Consider the following 12,360-nt stretch of genomic DNA (forward strand, 5'->3'; position numbering starts at 1 on the left):
GCACATGTGTTTCTGTGTGTTACAGGAAATGAGCAGGTGTGGGGGGGCATCAAAGCTGCAGTTAATTACAGGCCTTGAAGGCTGTACGTACGTAATGAGTGATAAACGCGGAGTATGTACACACACACACACACACACACACACACACACACACACACACACACACACACACACACACACACACACAGATCTCAACAGGATTCAAACCGCCAGAAGTCAACAAACAAACAACTTTAAGTGGTTCTCAGACTCACAGAGAGCGATGAGGGGGGGGGGGTAATGAAAGATAAGAGGAAGAAAAGAGAAAGAAAGAAGAAAGAAAAAAAAGGGACAATATTATTTAATATCGACGGAGTAGATTTCCTGAACATTGCAAAGGGAAGCAGCGTTTAAAATGCAGCTACGGTATATTACTTGCTAATTAAGTGGAAAAGTGTTTTCTGGCTAATTGTGTGTCCCTGAAGTGCGTTTTAAGTTAATCAGTGGTAAATACTTTTTAACTGGAAGTCTCCTGCCTTAGGAGAGCTGTATCATGAATATATCCCCTATATTGATATTAGTTGATGTTAATTCTGTTGTTGTACCTGCCCGTCTTAAAATTGACACAGCATTTTTGTTTCATGTTGTTGTTTTTAAGTTTCCTGTGGCCCCCCCTGGAGGATCTGTGAACACAGCAGCATCAGCTAATGAGGGATTCTATGAAAATATAATGAGCGGCATAGGGTGACCTCCAGGTTTAAGCTTCATTTTGACTGAATTATGGAAAGAAAAAATGCTTGTCCAGCGTCAAATGAGGGTGTGGCGAGGCCTGTATTGCCGCTGCTGTCAGTCTCTATTAGAGTGCATTTGTGGTTATTTTGCATGTTGTGATTGGTGGGTTGCAGGAAGGAAACAACATATAACAGTCACACTGAGCCTCACAAAAGGCATGAGTCCAAGCTTGTTGTTTTCACAATTCACATCAGAATCACTGATTATGTTACATTTTCAGCAGGAAATGTTTGCACATAACAAAATGAGAAACAGAATCTCTTTCTCAGCGACACTTCATGTTTGTGTTGTTCTAAAGCTGTGAGTCGAAGAAGAGGAAGTTCCAGAAAAAGATGGAGAGATGACACTGTCTCTGTTGGACAGATAACACATCAAACGCTCACACACTTTGATGAGGTCCTCTCTGACACACCACAGAAAGACTTAGATGTGTGTGTGTTATCACTGTCAGATGAAGTCTTTGTATTTGACACCAATCTCTCATTCACTGTCTCTTTGGACTACACACACACACAAACACACACAAAATAACGACTCAGACAACAAAACATCGCAAACCTTTGTCTTATTTATAGGCAGAAACCTTTCATTGCGTGTAGCGTGTTATGTCTAAGAACATAACAAACACTGACAGGCGGTTGACTTGAGAGTTTTGTTTTAATTTCAGCTGGGTGCATGTGTTAATGTCTGTTATCAGGAGGCTGAACTTGCACAAACATAACAAAATATAGAACAAGTCAACAGTAGATGAAATCATGACAATGTCTTTCGAGCCAGTCACTAAAAATGTCACCTTACATGCAGTGCTGAACGTTTGGAGGGGTGCAGGGATGCAACAAACCTGTTTTATTATTAGTCGGCATGTGTGACATAAATCAAATTTAAAAGTGAGAAACAGACATGGAGTGCGACCAGACCTGTTTTCTAAACTTTGTTTGGTTTTAGGTCCAAGTTTGTTAAATAGGTTAACTGTGAAATATGCAGAGCTGCATTGGATTGTCAGCACTTGATGGTGTTAAGACAGAATCTCAGAAATCACAAAGAACTGGTGTGCAGCTCTGGTTCAGGTGGTAGAGGGGTTCTCCACTAAGTGTCCTTGGTCAAGATACTAAACCACACATTGCCCCTGACGGCTGTGCTGACAGTATGGATGGTGTGAGCTAGAAAAAAAGAGTATGACTGTGTGTGAGTGAGTGAGACAATGGGTGAATGCGACTTGTACTGTACAGAGCTTTGAGTTGTCAATATTGAAAAATCTCATATAAACACAGTCCATTTACCTCCATATCGTTCTACTTTTTCCTCTGGTTTCTCATTCCCTCTATTTATTACATTCACCTTGTGCAGTTTCATTTGTCATGGGCTTGTTGTTCATGCTTTGTCAGTTTTATCTATGTACACTTTATGTTTTAGTTTCTTAAATACTTAATTTAATTTCAGATGTTAATGTTAATGTTAATGATAAACATTATCCGCAGTCTTTCCCCAGTTACAGTCAAGTTCACCTGCACAGCAGCTTCACCACACGCCAACATGAGTCTCATGTTTAACCTGTACGACTCTATATTTTAATACTTAACATGTCATGTGAAATTTTAGATTTCCTCAGTTTTGGTCATAGTTCAGTTTTAAAACTTTGATGACAGTGCTGTCAGCCAAGGAGTCACTCTCGCTGGGTGGCAGTGGAGGAGGTGGAACCAGCGACTGGTTCAAAAAAAGCTTTGTCAACTTTGTAAATGTTCAGCATTGAAGCTGAGAGAGTCTGGGCAGTGAACTGCAGATAGTCACTTTGTTCTGCTTTGCACTGCCGTCTGTCAAAAGATGTACAATGACTCAGCTGAAACAGCAAGTCAATTCATGGGACTCCCAACTGAACGATTCAAGTTATTAACGTAATTCATGAAGCTGATTCATGAAAGACCAGGATCAGCTACTTTTTAAAATACATTTTCAACATTTTTGGACGGGTCTTTGGTTTAGATCTTCCTTGTCCTCTCTCTCTCGCTCTCACACACACACACCTACACTGCATCATGTTTAAAAACAGTTATTTTCACAATACTTTCTTAGTGCAATCTTCTTGCACAACAAACAGTTTTTATCTCTTACATATGCACAGCCTGTCCCACCCCGACCTCTTTCTCACCCCTACGCACACGCACACACACACTGTGGGGATGGTGTGGTATACATGTTATGAGTTCAGATGCAGTTCCTATACACTCAGACAAGAGCAGGAACAGATGAGAGGAGGGAAATAGTTCTAAAGGCAAGTCAGCCCTCCTCCTCTTCCTCTTCCTCCTCCTATTACCTGTTCCCTCCTCTGGATTTATCCTCCCATCTGCTACATCTGACATCCCTGTCTTCCTCCCTTTTCTCCTCCTTCTACAGTTTTTTTTCCCATCTTCGTTCTTCTTATCCTTCTCTCCTCATTCTCCCTGCATCTCTTCTGCCATCTCATCATCCCTCATCCTTCATTTACATTTTTCCGTCCCATCTGCCTCTCTCCTATTCTACTCACTCCATTCCTTCATTATTTTGGCTGCATCTGCTTCTGCATCTTCCTCCTCTGTTCTCCATCTCCCTCTTGTTTTGCCTGCCTCCAACAGTTAGATAGCCAGGTGTCTCAAAGCATCTTGCTATTGGGGAAAACACACAAACACACACAGAGCTGTATCATTTGCAAGCAAAGTGACTTGCTGTACAACAGAAACACGCCTCCCTTTGTGTGTCTTCATCAAGGAAAACATCTGGGGGTATCATTTTCTCATTTTTCGCTCTGCTTGTGAGGACCACATCCCTTTAGATATGTCTAACCCTTGAGGGCTGGTTTCACACAGTGCAACATTACAACAACATGAATGAAAGTCGCTGTGTTTTCCAGCGAGTGCAAAACCTCCAGTGTTTGTTTCTCTTGTATCTTTGACAGTGCATCTGTTACTTATTAATGTGAATGTTTCTTTCAAACCTCAAGGCTAAATACCCCAAAACAATAAAATCTATCTGGACTGAGATAAAGTTCTTTCTTGCACAAGAATCAGATTTGACTTGGGATTTTTTTACGTTCAATTAAATATTGATAAGAAGGAGGACTTGATTCCAATCCTGACGTTCTTTGAGATCCACTTGGCCTGGGATTTAGTTTTGTCTGCATTTCAATCAGCATATCACAAAACTAGCTCAGCCATGACTCTTTTATCTGAGAAACATAGCAAAGTTCCGATCCATCGTCTCATTCTAGGACACCATGGAAGTTATCCGTGCCATTACACAGCGCTCTCGGACAATTAATTCTCTTTTATATTGCATAATTCAGTCAAATTTAAACTCTGGTTGTTTGAAATGTGTAACTGTCAGGCTTTTAACTGAGATCAAACGACATCCTCTCATATTTCTCTGGGTCTATTCTCTTTACACCGAGTCCTGGTGTGTTTTAGAACAGCATTTAAAATTCTCACTTACAATATGCTGCATAGAGGAGCTACAACATGTCAATATAATGTCAGAATGGCTGAAACTGTGAACTTTTGACCTAATCCGTCTTCTGGTTTTGTGTTTAGTGTTTATCTATATGCCAGATTTGAGCATTTTTTTATGATTCTGATCCAATTAGTTTATTGTTATCCAGGTTCAGTCATGGTTTTACTGTGTGGAGTTTAAATATTCTCCCCGTGTCTGGAGGAAGCCAGAGTACCTGGGGAAAACCCACACAGAGTGTAGCCTGCTCTTGCTGGCTTTTCCAAGATTACCAACCCTAACCTAAAGCATAATTGGTATAGATGATGCAGTTGTATGTTTTAATTTTCTACTTCTTCTAATGGCAGCAGAAACCAATTTAAAATTATGACAAAAGAAGTGACCTAACCTTCACCAGAGACACTAATCTCGTCTGAAAATGGATTCAGACATTACCAAAGACACACACAAAATTTGCATGTAACTGTGTCAATGTTTCCTTTGAGCCTTGATTTGTATGCATGGGTGCATGTTTCTGTGCACGCGCCTGTACTCTTATCATCATGCAATAAACCCACAAGGAGACTCGTCCCATATGAGTCCCCTCAGGTGTCAATGAGTCATCTTCTAAACAACCATTATGAACTCAGCAAGGGTTCTAGGATGGTTTGAGATGCAGCACAGCTGGTTTCCTTCCTTCCTTCCCTCCCTCCCTCCCTCCCTCTCACACACACAGGCACAAACACACGCACACACGCGCACACACGCGCACACACACGCACACACACTTGAGTTGCTGTTGCTGGGCTCTGGACGCCGTCCGTGTATTGAGCGCTTCACTTCTGTGCAGGCTGTACTGTTGTAGCATTGCTTTAGCACTAGATGGCAGTAGTGTCCCTCCAGGAAACGTTCAACACTGGAGCTTATACGTTCTCACATTTGCTTTGAAATACGCTGCAGTATCTGCGCTCTCAGCGAGAAGGTTTGTGCTGGAATTGTCTCTGTACCAAGAGAAAAAGCTGATTTGTAAACAGTTTTGAGAAGGAGCTGTTTTCATGTTGTCTTTACTATCGACAAAGGCTGCAGGCAACAGAAACAATAAGTGTCTCCATCACACCAGATACATGTTTGTATGGAGCCTGCGAGATATGAAGTACAGTGTATTTTTACAAGAACAACCCAATCTCCAAAAATCCACAGAATCGTGGGCCTGGTGGCATCAAGAATCTTGCAGGTGATCTATATTATATTTGTCAGTAATTTACTTTACATACACATAATCGCACACCATTACCTGTCATGTGGGAAGGGACCATGCTGTGTTGGCCACTCAGCCTGGAAATGAGAAAATTCACTCAGGCACGACCGGACAGCCCAGAAAAGAGGACGCCGCTAATTATTAACATACACAATGGCAAACACACACACACACACACACACACACAAACATAGAACTAACACTAGTGGTTGCAGTGGCTACAACGCAGCAGCCAATACTCACGGGAAATTAATTACCATGCTACACACACACACATACCAACAGAGACATGCTGAGGTAGGCCTAATTAGGTGTCTGATAGCATAGACTTAACCAAATAGACCACAGATACACACATGTAAGAGTACATATCTATGCTCTTGCATATCAATGAAAACCACAACCTGTCAATCACTTCTACTGTAGAGGAACAGTTTTCAGTCCTTTCTCGAGGTCGTGCTCTCACTAACTTCCTCATGTTCTTTTTCCACACTCATTTCTGTCATAACATCTGTTTCCATTATGAGGCTTTCATCTTTAAAGAAACACACTTTTCTGTGTGTTTAAAAAAAAAAAATTTGAATAAGAAAAGTCTGAACAAAAAGAAGAGCCTACAGCTCACATACCAATGGAAAAAAGGGATTTTATTGTCACAGCATTTCAGTTCTATTTCATGCTAATGTTTCTATTCAAACTTTCCAACATTATATATATATATATTTACAAAAATGTCTATCCAGAGTGTGACGGTGAAAAAAATTATAGTAAAATGTTGTCGCAGACGTTTCCAACAGGCGACTGAAAAATCTCAGAATGACAAAGAGGTGTCATACACATGGAAGACGCCGAAAAAAATTGGAGGGACTAGAAAAGAAAACAGATTTGAGAGCTTTCGGTAATAAGGGCCGACGCTGGTATCGATGTACTATAAACAAAAACAATTGCTTCTCATAGTGGAATTCATACGTTATGTCCTGCCTCCTGCATGCTCTACCCAGTTGCCATCCCTCGTCTAAAAGCTCCAGCTCAAGAAAGAGTGTGATATGGAGAGGCAGAGGAGGAGTTGCTGAAAATATATATATATATATATATTTTTTTTTAAGTCAGCCTTCTGCATGTTCCTAATGAAACCCATTTAATGTTATTCATGGGTTTCCTGCTGTGCCTGGACCTGACACCCAGAGGACTATCATGTCACAAAACAGGCACAGGGAAGAAAGTGAGGGACACAGAGAGGAGGACAAAACAAGGGAGGAAAAGAAAGAACATAAGAGAACACAGCTGAAGTTGAGACAGATGTGCTTCATGAAGGAAATCATTATCCCCATATGAAAATGATTCATTTCTATTATTCTGCTGCACACTAGTGACGACGAAGGAACTTTATATCTTTTGCCATCTTTTCTTATTTAATATGATGCTTCTTGCTCTGTTATTACTGTCCACATCTATATATGGGCTGAGTTAAATCAGTGTGTATCGTACTGTATGTACTGTATGTGACGGAGAATTTTCTTGAACTCGTTGGTTATTGCCCAAAGGCGGCAGCAGAGTTGTCTCTGTGTATTTGAATCATGAAATAATGTACAGAATATGTGTAGGTGTTTGTTTTTCACTGAACCAAATGATCCCTCATGACAAATACTGAGCCGTCAGTTGGTTGAACTGCTGAACTACAGGATGCTGCTATAAAAGAAAAAAACGTGTTTCTATTGTGGCTGTTGTTATGGAAGAATAGTTGGATATTTTAGTTGGCCATCGTTATCAAAATTAATGCGTCACATTTTTCTCTGCTAAAGAAACAGACATAAGACATTTCTACTGTCCTGTTCTCTTATGTCCCCCCCCCCCATCTTTATTCAAGAGTAATAATAATAAACTTTATTTATATAGCACTTTTTAAAAACAGAGATTACAAAGTGCTTTTTACAACAAAGCAGAAAAAGTTCAATCAAATTAGAACACGTAAAAGCAGTAAAATGACAATAAAAATAAGTGAACAAGTAAAATAAAAGGTGAAAAGACGACAATAAAATCACAGTATTACATGAAAGCAAGTCTATAAAAATGGGTTGTAAGAAGTGATTTAAAAGAAGTCACTGACTCTGCGAGCCTTATCTCCTCAGGTAGGCTGTTCCAAAGCCGAGGGGCCGTGATGGCAAAGGCACAGTCACCTTTTGTTTTCAACCTCGACTTTGGAACAGCCAGCAGGGCTCCACCTGAGGATCGAAGGCTGGTTGCAGGCACATAAGGGGTCAGTAATTCTGTGATGTATCTTGGGGCCAGACCTGGCTTCTTTAAAAGGGATCATTAAAATCTTTAAATCAATTCTAAAACGGAAAGGGTGACAGAGTGTGGTCCTTCAGTTTGACAACAGGACTTAATGATTTCATGTTCAGATTTTGTAATGCTTTCACTCAAAACCCTGCGCTCACGCTCATATAGCCCCTGCTTGTGCTTAGATTTGCTATGCTTGTGCTCAAACTGTGTGCTTGCACTCTAATAATTTTGTTGCTTGGACATATTTTCTACTCGTGCTGCTTCTGGGCAACCATGAAACGTCTGCGCTTGGATTTGTTTTCCTTCTGCTCTTGGATTTTTTTGTGTGTGCAACAAGTCTGTCAAAATTCACCAACCAATAGAATGCCAGGTATAGTGTTGACAAATGAAATAGAACCGCCATTGTAGTGGGCACATTAACGTTACCTCTTTCCGCACGGGCAGTTTCTTTAACCGGATCCTTGCACTCCCTCCTCCAGGGCTTTATTTCCACACATAGCTAACACACCCATATCTGAGTGCAAGTGCAGAGTTTGAGCGCAAGCAGAGCAAATGTAAGCACAAGCAGGAGCCATAAGAGTGCGAGCACAGGGTTTTTAATGGAAAGCATTACAAAATCTGAACATGAAATCAATACTGCTCTCAAACCGACGAACTACACTCTTGAATAAAGATCAGGGGCGGGGGGAAACATATTCTCTCACATGAAATGAGCAAAGGAGAAAAATATTTGTTTTCATGAGGAATTATTCAGTTATGTTCAGCCAAGATATGACCTTTTAACTCCAGCTGGAATACCTGCATCATGTGACTGATAAGTGAATTGTGTGTGTGTGTGTGTGTGTGTGTGTGTGTGTGTGTGTGTGTGTGTGTGTGTGTGTGTGTGTGTGTGTGTGTGTGTGTGTGTGTGTGTGTGTGTGTGTGTGTGTGTGTGTGTGTGTGTGTGTGTGTGTGTGTGTGTGTGTGTACCCTGTAAATACAGAGAGCTTATCAGCCTGGGGGCGGTCACCATAACTACAGTTGCTTTGGTGCAGCTGTGCAGTAATGTGGCTCAGTATGTACAGCGTTAGACTGATATTCTGTTTGTCTCAAATCCTTCCTGTGTCTCTCTTCTCTGTCACTGCTGTTGCATCCATATTTCATTTACATAAACGCTGACAGTATTAATCTTTTATCACACTATATGTAATTTAACCAATCAACTTTTGATGCTTTATATCTTGATTTACAAAATTTCCCTAAAAACTCAATTTGAGACATGGTACAAACTACAGTAGAATGGCCATATGTGCAACTGCTGCAGTGTCTGTGGTTTCAGAGATGGCTCTCTGATCAGATAGGTGGATTTTTCTTCATGTACAGATCACAGACGAGTGAAGCCCTTTTTAGATTGATGTAGTTTAGAAATAACAACGACAATCAATCATTTAAAGGTTCTGTGTGTAAGATTCAGTGGTGAAGTTGCATGATGCAGCTGAATACCCCTCACCTCACCCTCCCCTTCCAAACATGAAGGAGAACCTGTGGTAGCCTCAAAGTGTTTAGTTTGTCCAGTTTGGACGACTGTAAAAAACAGTAGAGAGAACCCTATCCCTGTGTAAATATGAACTATTTAAATATAAAGGGCCCATTCAAGAGTAAATAAAACATTTGGTACAATTTTAGATGAAACACACTTGGGAAAACATATAGGATTATTTTATATTCAATTTCTGCCAATAGATCCCTTTCACCAAAATGTACACACTAAACCTTTAACTCATCAGTTGCCAGTTTTAAGATTTTCATCACTAATCAATAATCACCTCTTTATCTCATAACCAAGCTTTTCACAAAACCTCTTAAGAATTAATTCACAACTTTATTACATCTTTGAATCTTAATATAAAAAGAAATTCCACAGTACTTCAGTGTTCAAGATTCAATAAATGTTTGAACAGATTTTGAACACACTCCAGGTTTCCCCAGTGTGGGAGCTATGAAGATACGGAAAAGCTCTTAAAGCATGTGATTGCGTCCCGAGGGGCAACGTTTCCCAGAGAGTTAAGCTACAAAGAACAAGTAAAGACGTGAAAATGGGGTCGTTGTCAGCATCAGACTTCCTGTCTGGGGTCAAGGAAGATGGATGGATTTCCTGCAACTCCGTGGTTTGTGATATGTCCAAACTTTTAGCGTCTGAATTATGTTCTGAAGCTGCACAGAACCTGACCGTGTTTAGGTCTGGCCTCGTCCTATCTGCTGTTATTGCTTTGTGTCTCACAGGGCAGGCATGTGTTTCTTAAACTGTGGGTGGCTTCCCTGTTTCTGGTCGGTCTCAACATGACAGGAATAGCCGTGTTTTCATCAAGCACCAACCCAGGGCGAGACTATAAATTTACCTTTGGGTTCCAAGGCTGGAAAGGTCATCGCAAATAAGACACAGTTGAGTAACAAGAGGGGGCGTGGGGAAAGGGAGGTAGAGATGAGTCGGATGCAGAGGAAAGCTGTAAATTAAGAAAAGAAGATGGTGAGGAGGAGAGAACCGAAAAAAGAGGAGCGTGCTTTGGAAAGTCGTCCATGCCTACAGGGGCCTGGGGCCAAAACCAACAGAGCAGTCTGGTCACACACTGATAGATGGTCATAGGAAACACTTAACTTCTGTCGCTAATGTTGACAGGCAGCAGCCGTGTCTCAGAGCCACACAGTGCATGTTCAGATGTCTGCTTTTGCCTCTGAGGGTCTTATAACATCATCTACAGCCTTCATTAGTGGGTCCAGTTTAATCAAATGTGCCACATTCAGTACGATAAGCCCTGGGCTAATGTCTTTACATCCATGTTCTCCATTCCTCCATGGTCTGTGTCTGCGAGCACATATAGCTCCAATTAACACATTTAATTCGGAATGTTTGATCATTTTCTCTTAATCGCATGATCAACCAAACAGAATTACTGACTTACTATATGTGAACTCATGCCAAACAAGCCTCAGGCTCCTCTGCTAACCCTGACTAACCCATACTAACTGTACATGCCTGCTAATTCAGACTAGTCCTCAGATAGATGGTGGGTGTAGAGAGAATAATGTCCACGTGAGTCATGTTGGTTATACTAAGTCAACTTTTCATTTTAATCAATAAAAACAAAACTGGACATGTTATACTTGTCAGAGACAAAAAATTTGGTTTTAGTCCAACGTTCTTTTTCTTTACCAAAAATGAGAATTGTTGTCAAACTTCAGCAAACTGCTTTCAAATTCAGTTTTTAACAATAATGTCCACAAATATAAGCAAATCCAATGCAATCTGACTGTAATTTTTAAAGCCTTTGTGTATATTCTGTTATATAGTATTGGTTTCTTTGTAATAGGTTGTACACTACCATTGACACTCCCACTCCCAGTATCCTGGATACGAACACCACGTTCATCTTTATATAGAGTCTATGGTCGGACAGAAACCTAAGACCAGGGGAGTTCAACTTGAACCTGTAACCTTATCTTCTACATTATATGCTGTGCAGAAATAGACCACATTTGGCTCTCACATATATCCATTAATAATGTGGCTTGAAATGTGTGTGCTCTGTATTTGTTGTTGTCGTGTTCTTTTCCCTTCAGTATACGTTATTTGATCTCCTACAGCCAGAGTGTTAAAGTATGGAGCTACGTGCAGTTTAGTTTGCCAGTATACATGGGAGCGCTGCTGATGAGCAAAATCGTCAGAAAGTGGAAATATGCGCGCAGAAAGAGAAAATGTGCAGCTCAGCCATTCAAAGAAAGACATAGATTATATAATATTTTGAAAAACTGCCCAGTGTAGTAATTTTTATTTTTAACACTACGTTTTACTTTTGTATTTTTCTCATCTTGATAAATTCACAGTTCTTATTTAATGACATTTGTGCTGCTTTCTTGTCATATCGTCTTAGTCATGAAAAAAAGGTTGTTGACGTTAGTATGTTAGTCATAATTTATGTTAAAGAAATTAACTGGCATTCTGGCTTGTCACGCGTTGTTAATCCTTGTGCATCTAAGCACAGACACTTTTAACATGACTTTGCTTAATAAGATGAAATCAAAGTTGTCATCTGGCAGAAGCTTCACACACACAAATCAGAGAAACCACATAAAATCTGTTTATTCTGGTCAACACAGACATGGTCCAACTCCATGTTGTCACAAATGTGAGATTCAAGATTATAGACTGGAAAAGAAAACTGCTGGTTTGGTGCATCCCCGTCTGTCATCCTGTCGTCCGATGTGCAGACCATGAAGTTGCTGGATAACTGGCTTGATTTCAGCTGTAGATCTTTTGTTGCATCTGTCATTTTTCATTGCTGTCTCCCCTTTGTCATTGTAAATGTGTGGCCCACGACACAACCCTCACACTACCTATATATAATGTATGGATTGTACTGACCTATGCACAAATACGCACTCAAACACACCGTGACAGAGTTGCGGTGACTCAGATCTTGTCCTATCTGTGTGTTAGTGTGTGTGATTCACTCTCCGCTGGCTGTAATTGGCTATGAGAAGCATCAGACTGAACCGGAGAGGACAGCAGTGTCACTCTGAGGGAGGCAGCGGACCTCGGAGGCAGGAAACATACAGTA

General features: G+C 40.6%; 1 protein-coding gene across 1 annotated transcript in view; it reads left to right on the forward strand.

The window, feature by feature from the left end:
• Positions 1-12,360, forward strand: part of smyd3 (SET and MYND domain containing 3) — a 72,552-nt gene that overhangs the window by 3,577 nt on the left and 56,615 nt on the right. The window lies entirely within an intron of this gene.

This window comes from Hippoglossus hippoglossus, chromosome 3, assembly GCF_009819705.1.
Source record: "Hippoglossus hippoglossus isolate fHipHip1 chromosome 3, fHipHip1.pri, whole genome shotgun sequence".
Taxonomy (NCBI): Eukaryota; Metazoa; Chordata; class Actinopteri; order Pleuronectiformes; family Pleuronectidae; genus Hippoglossus; species Hippoglossus hippoglossus.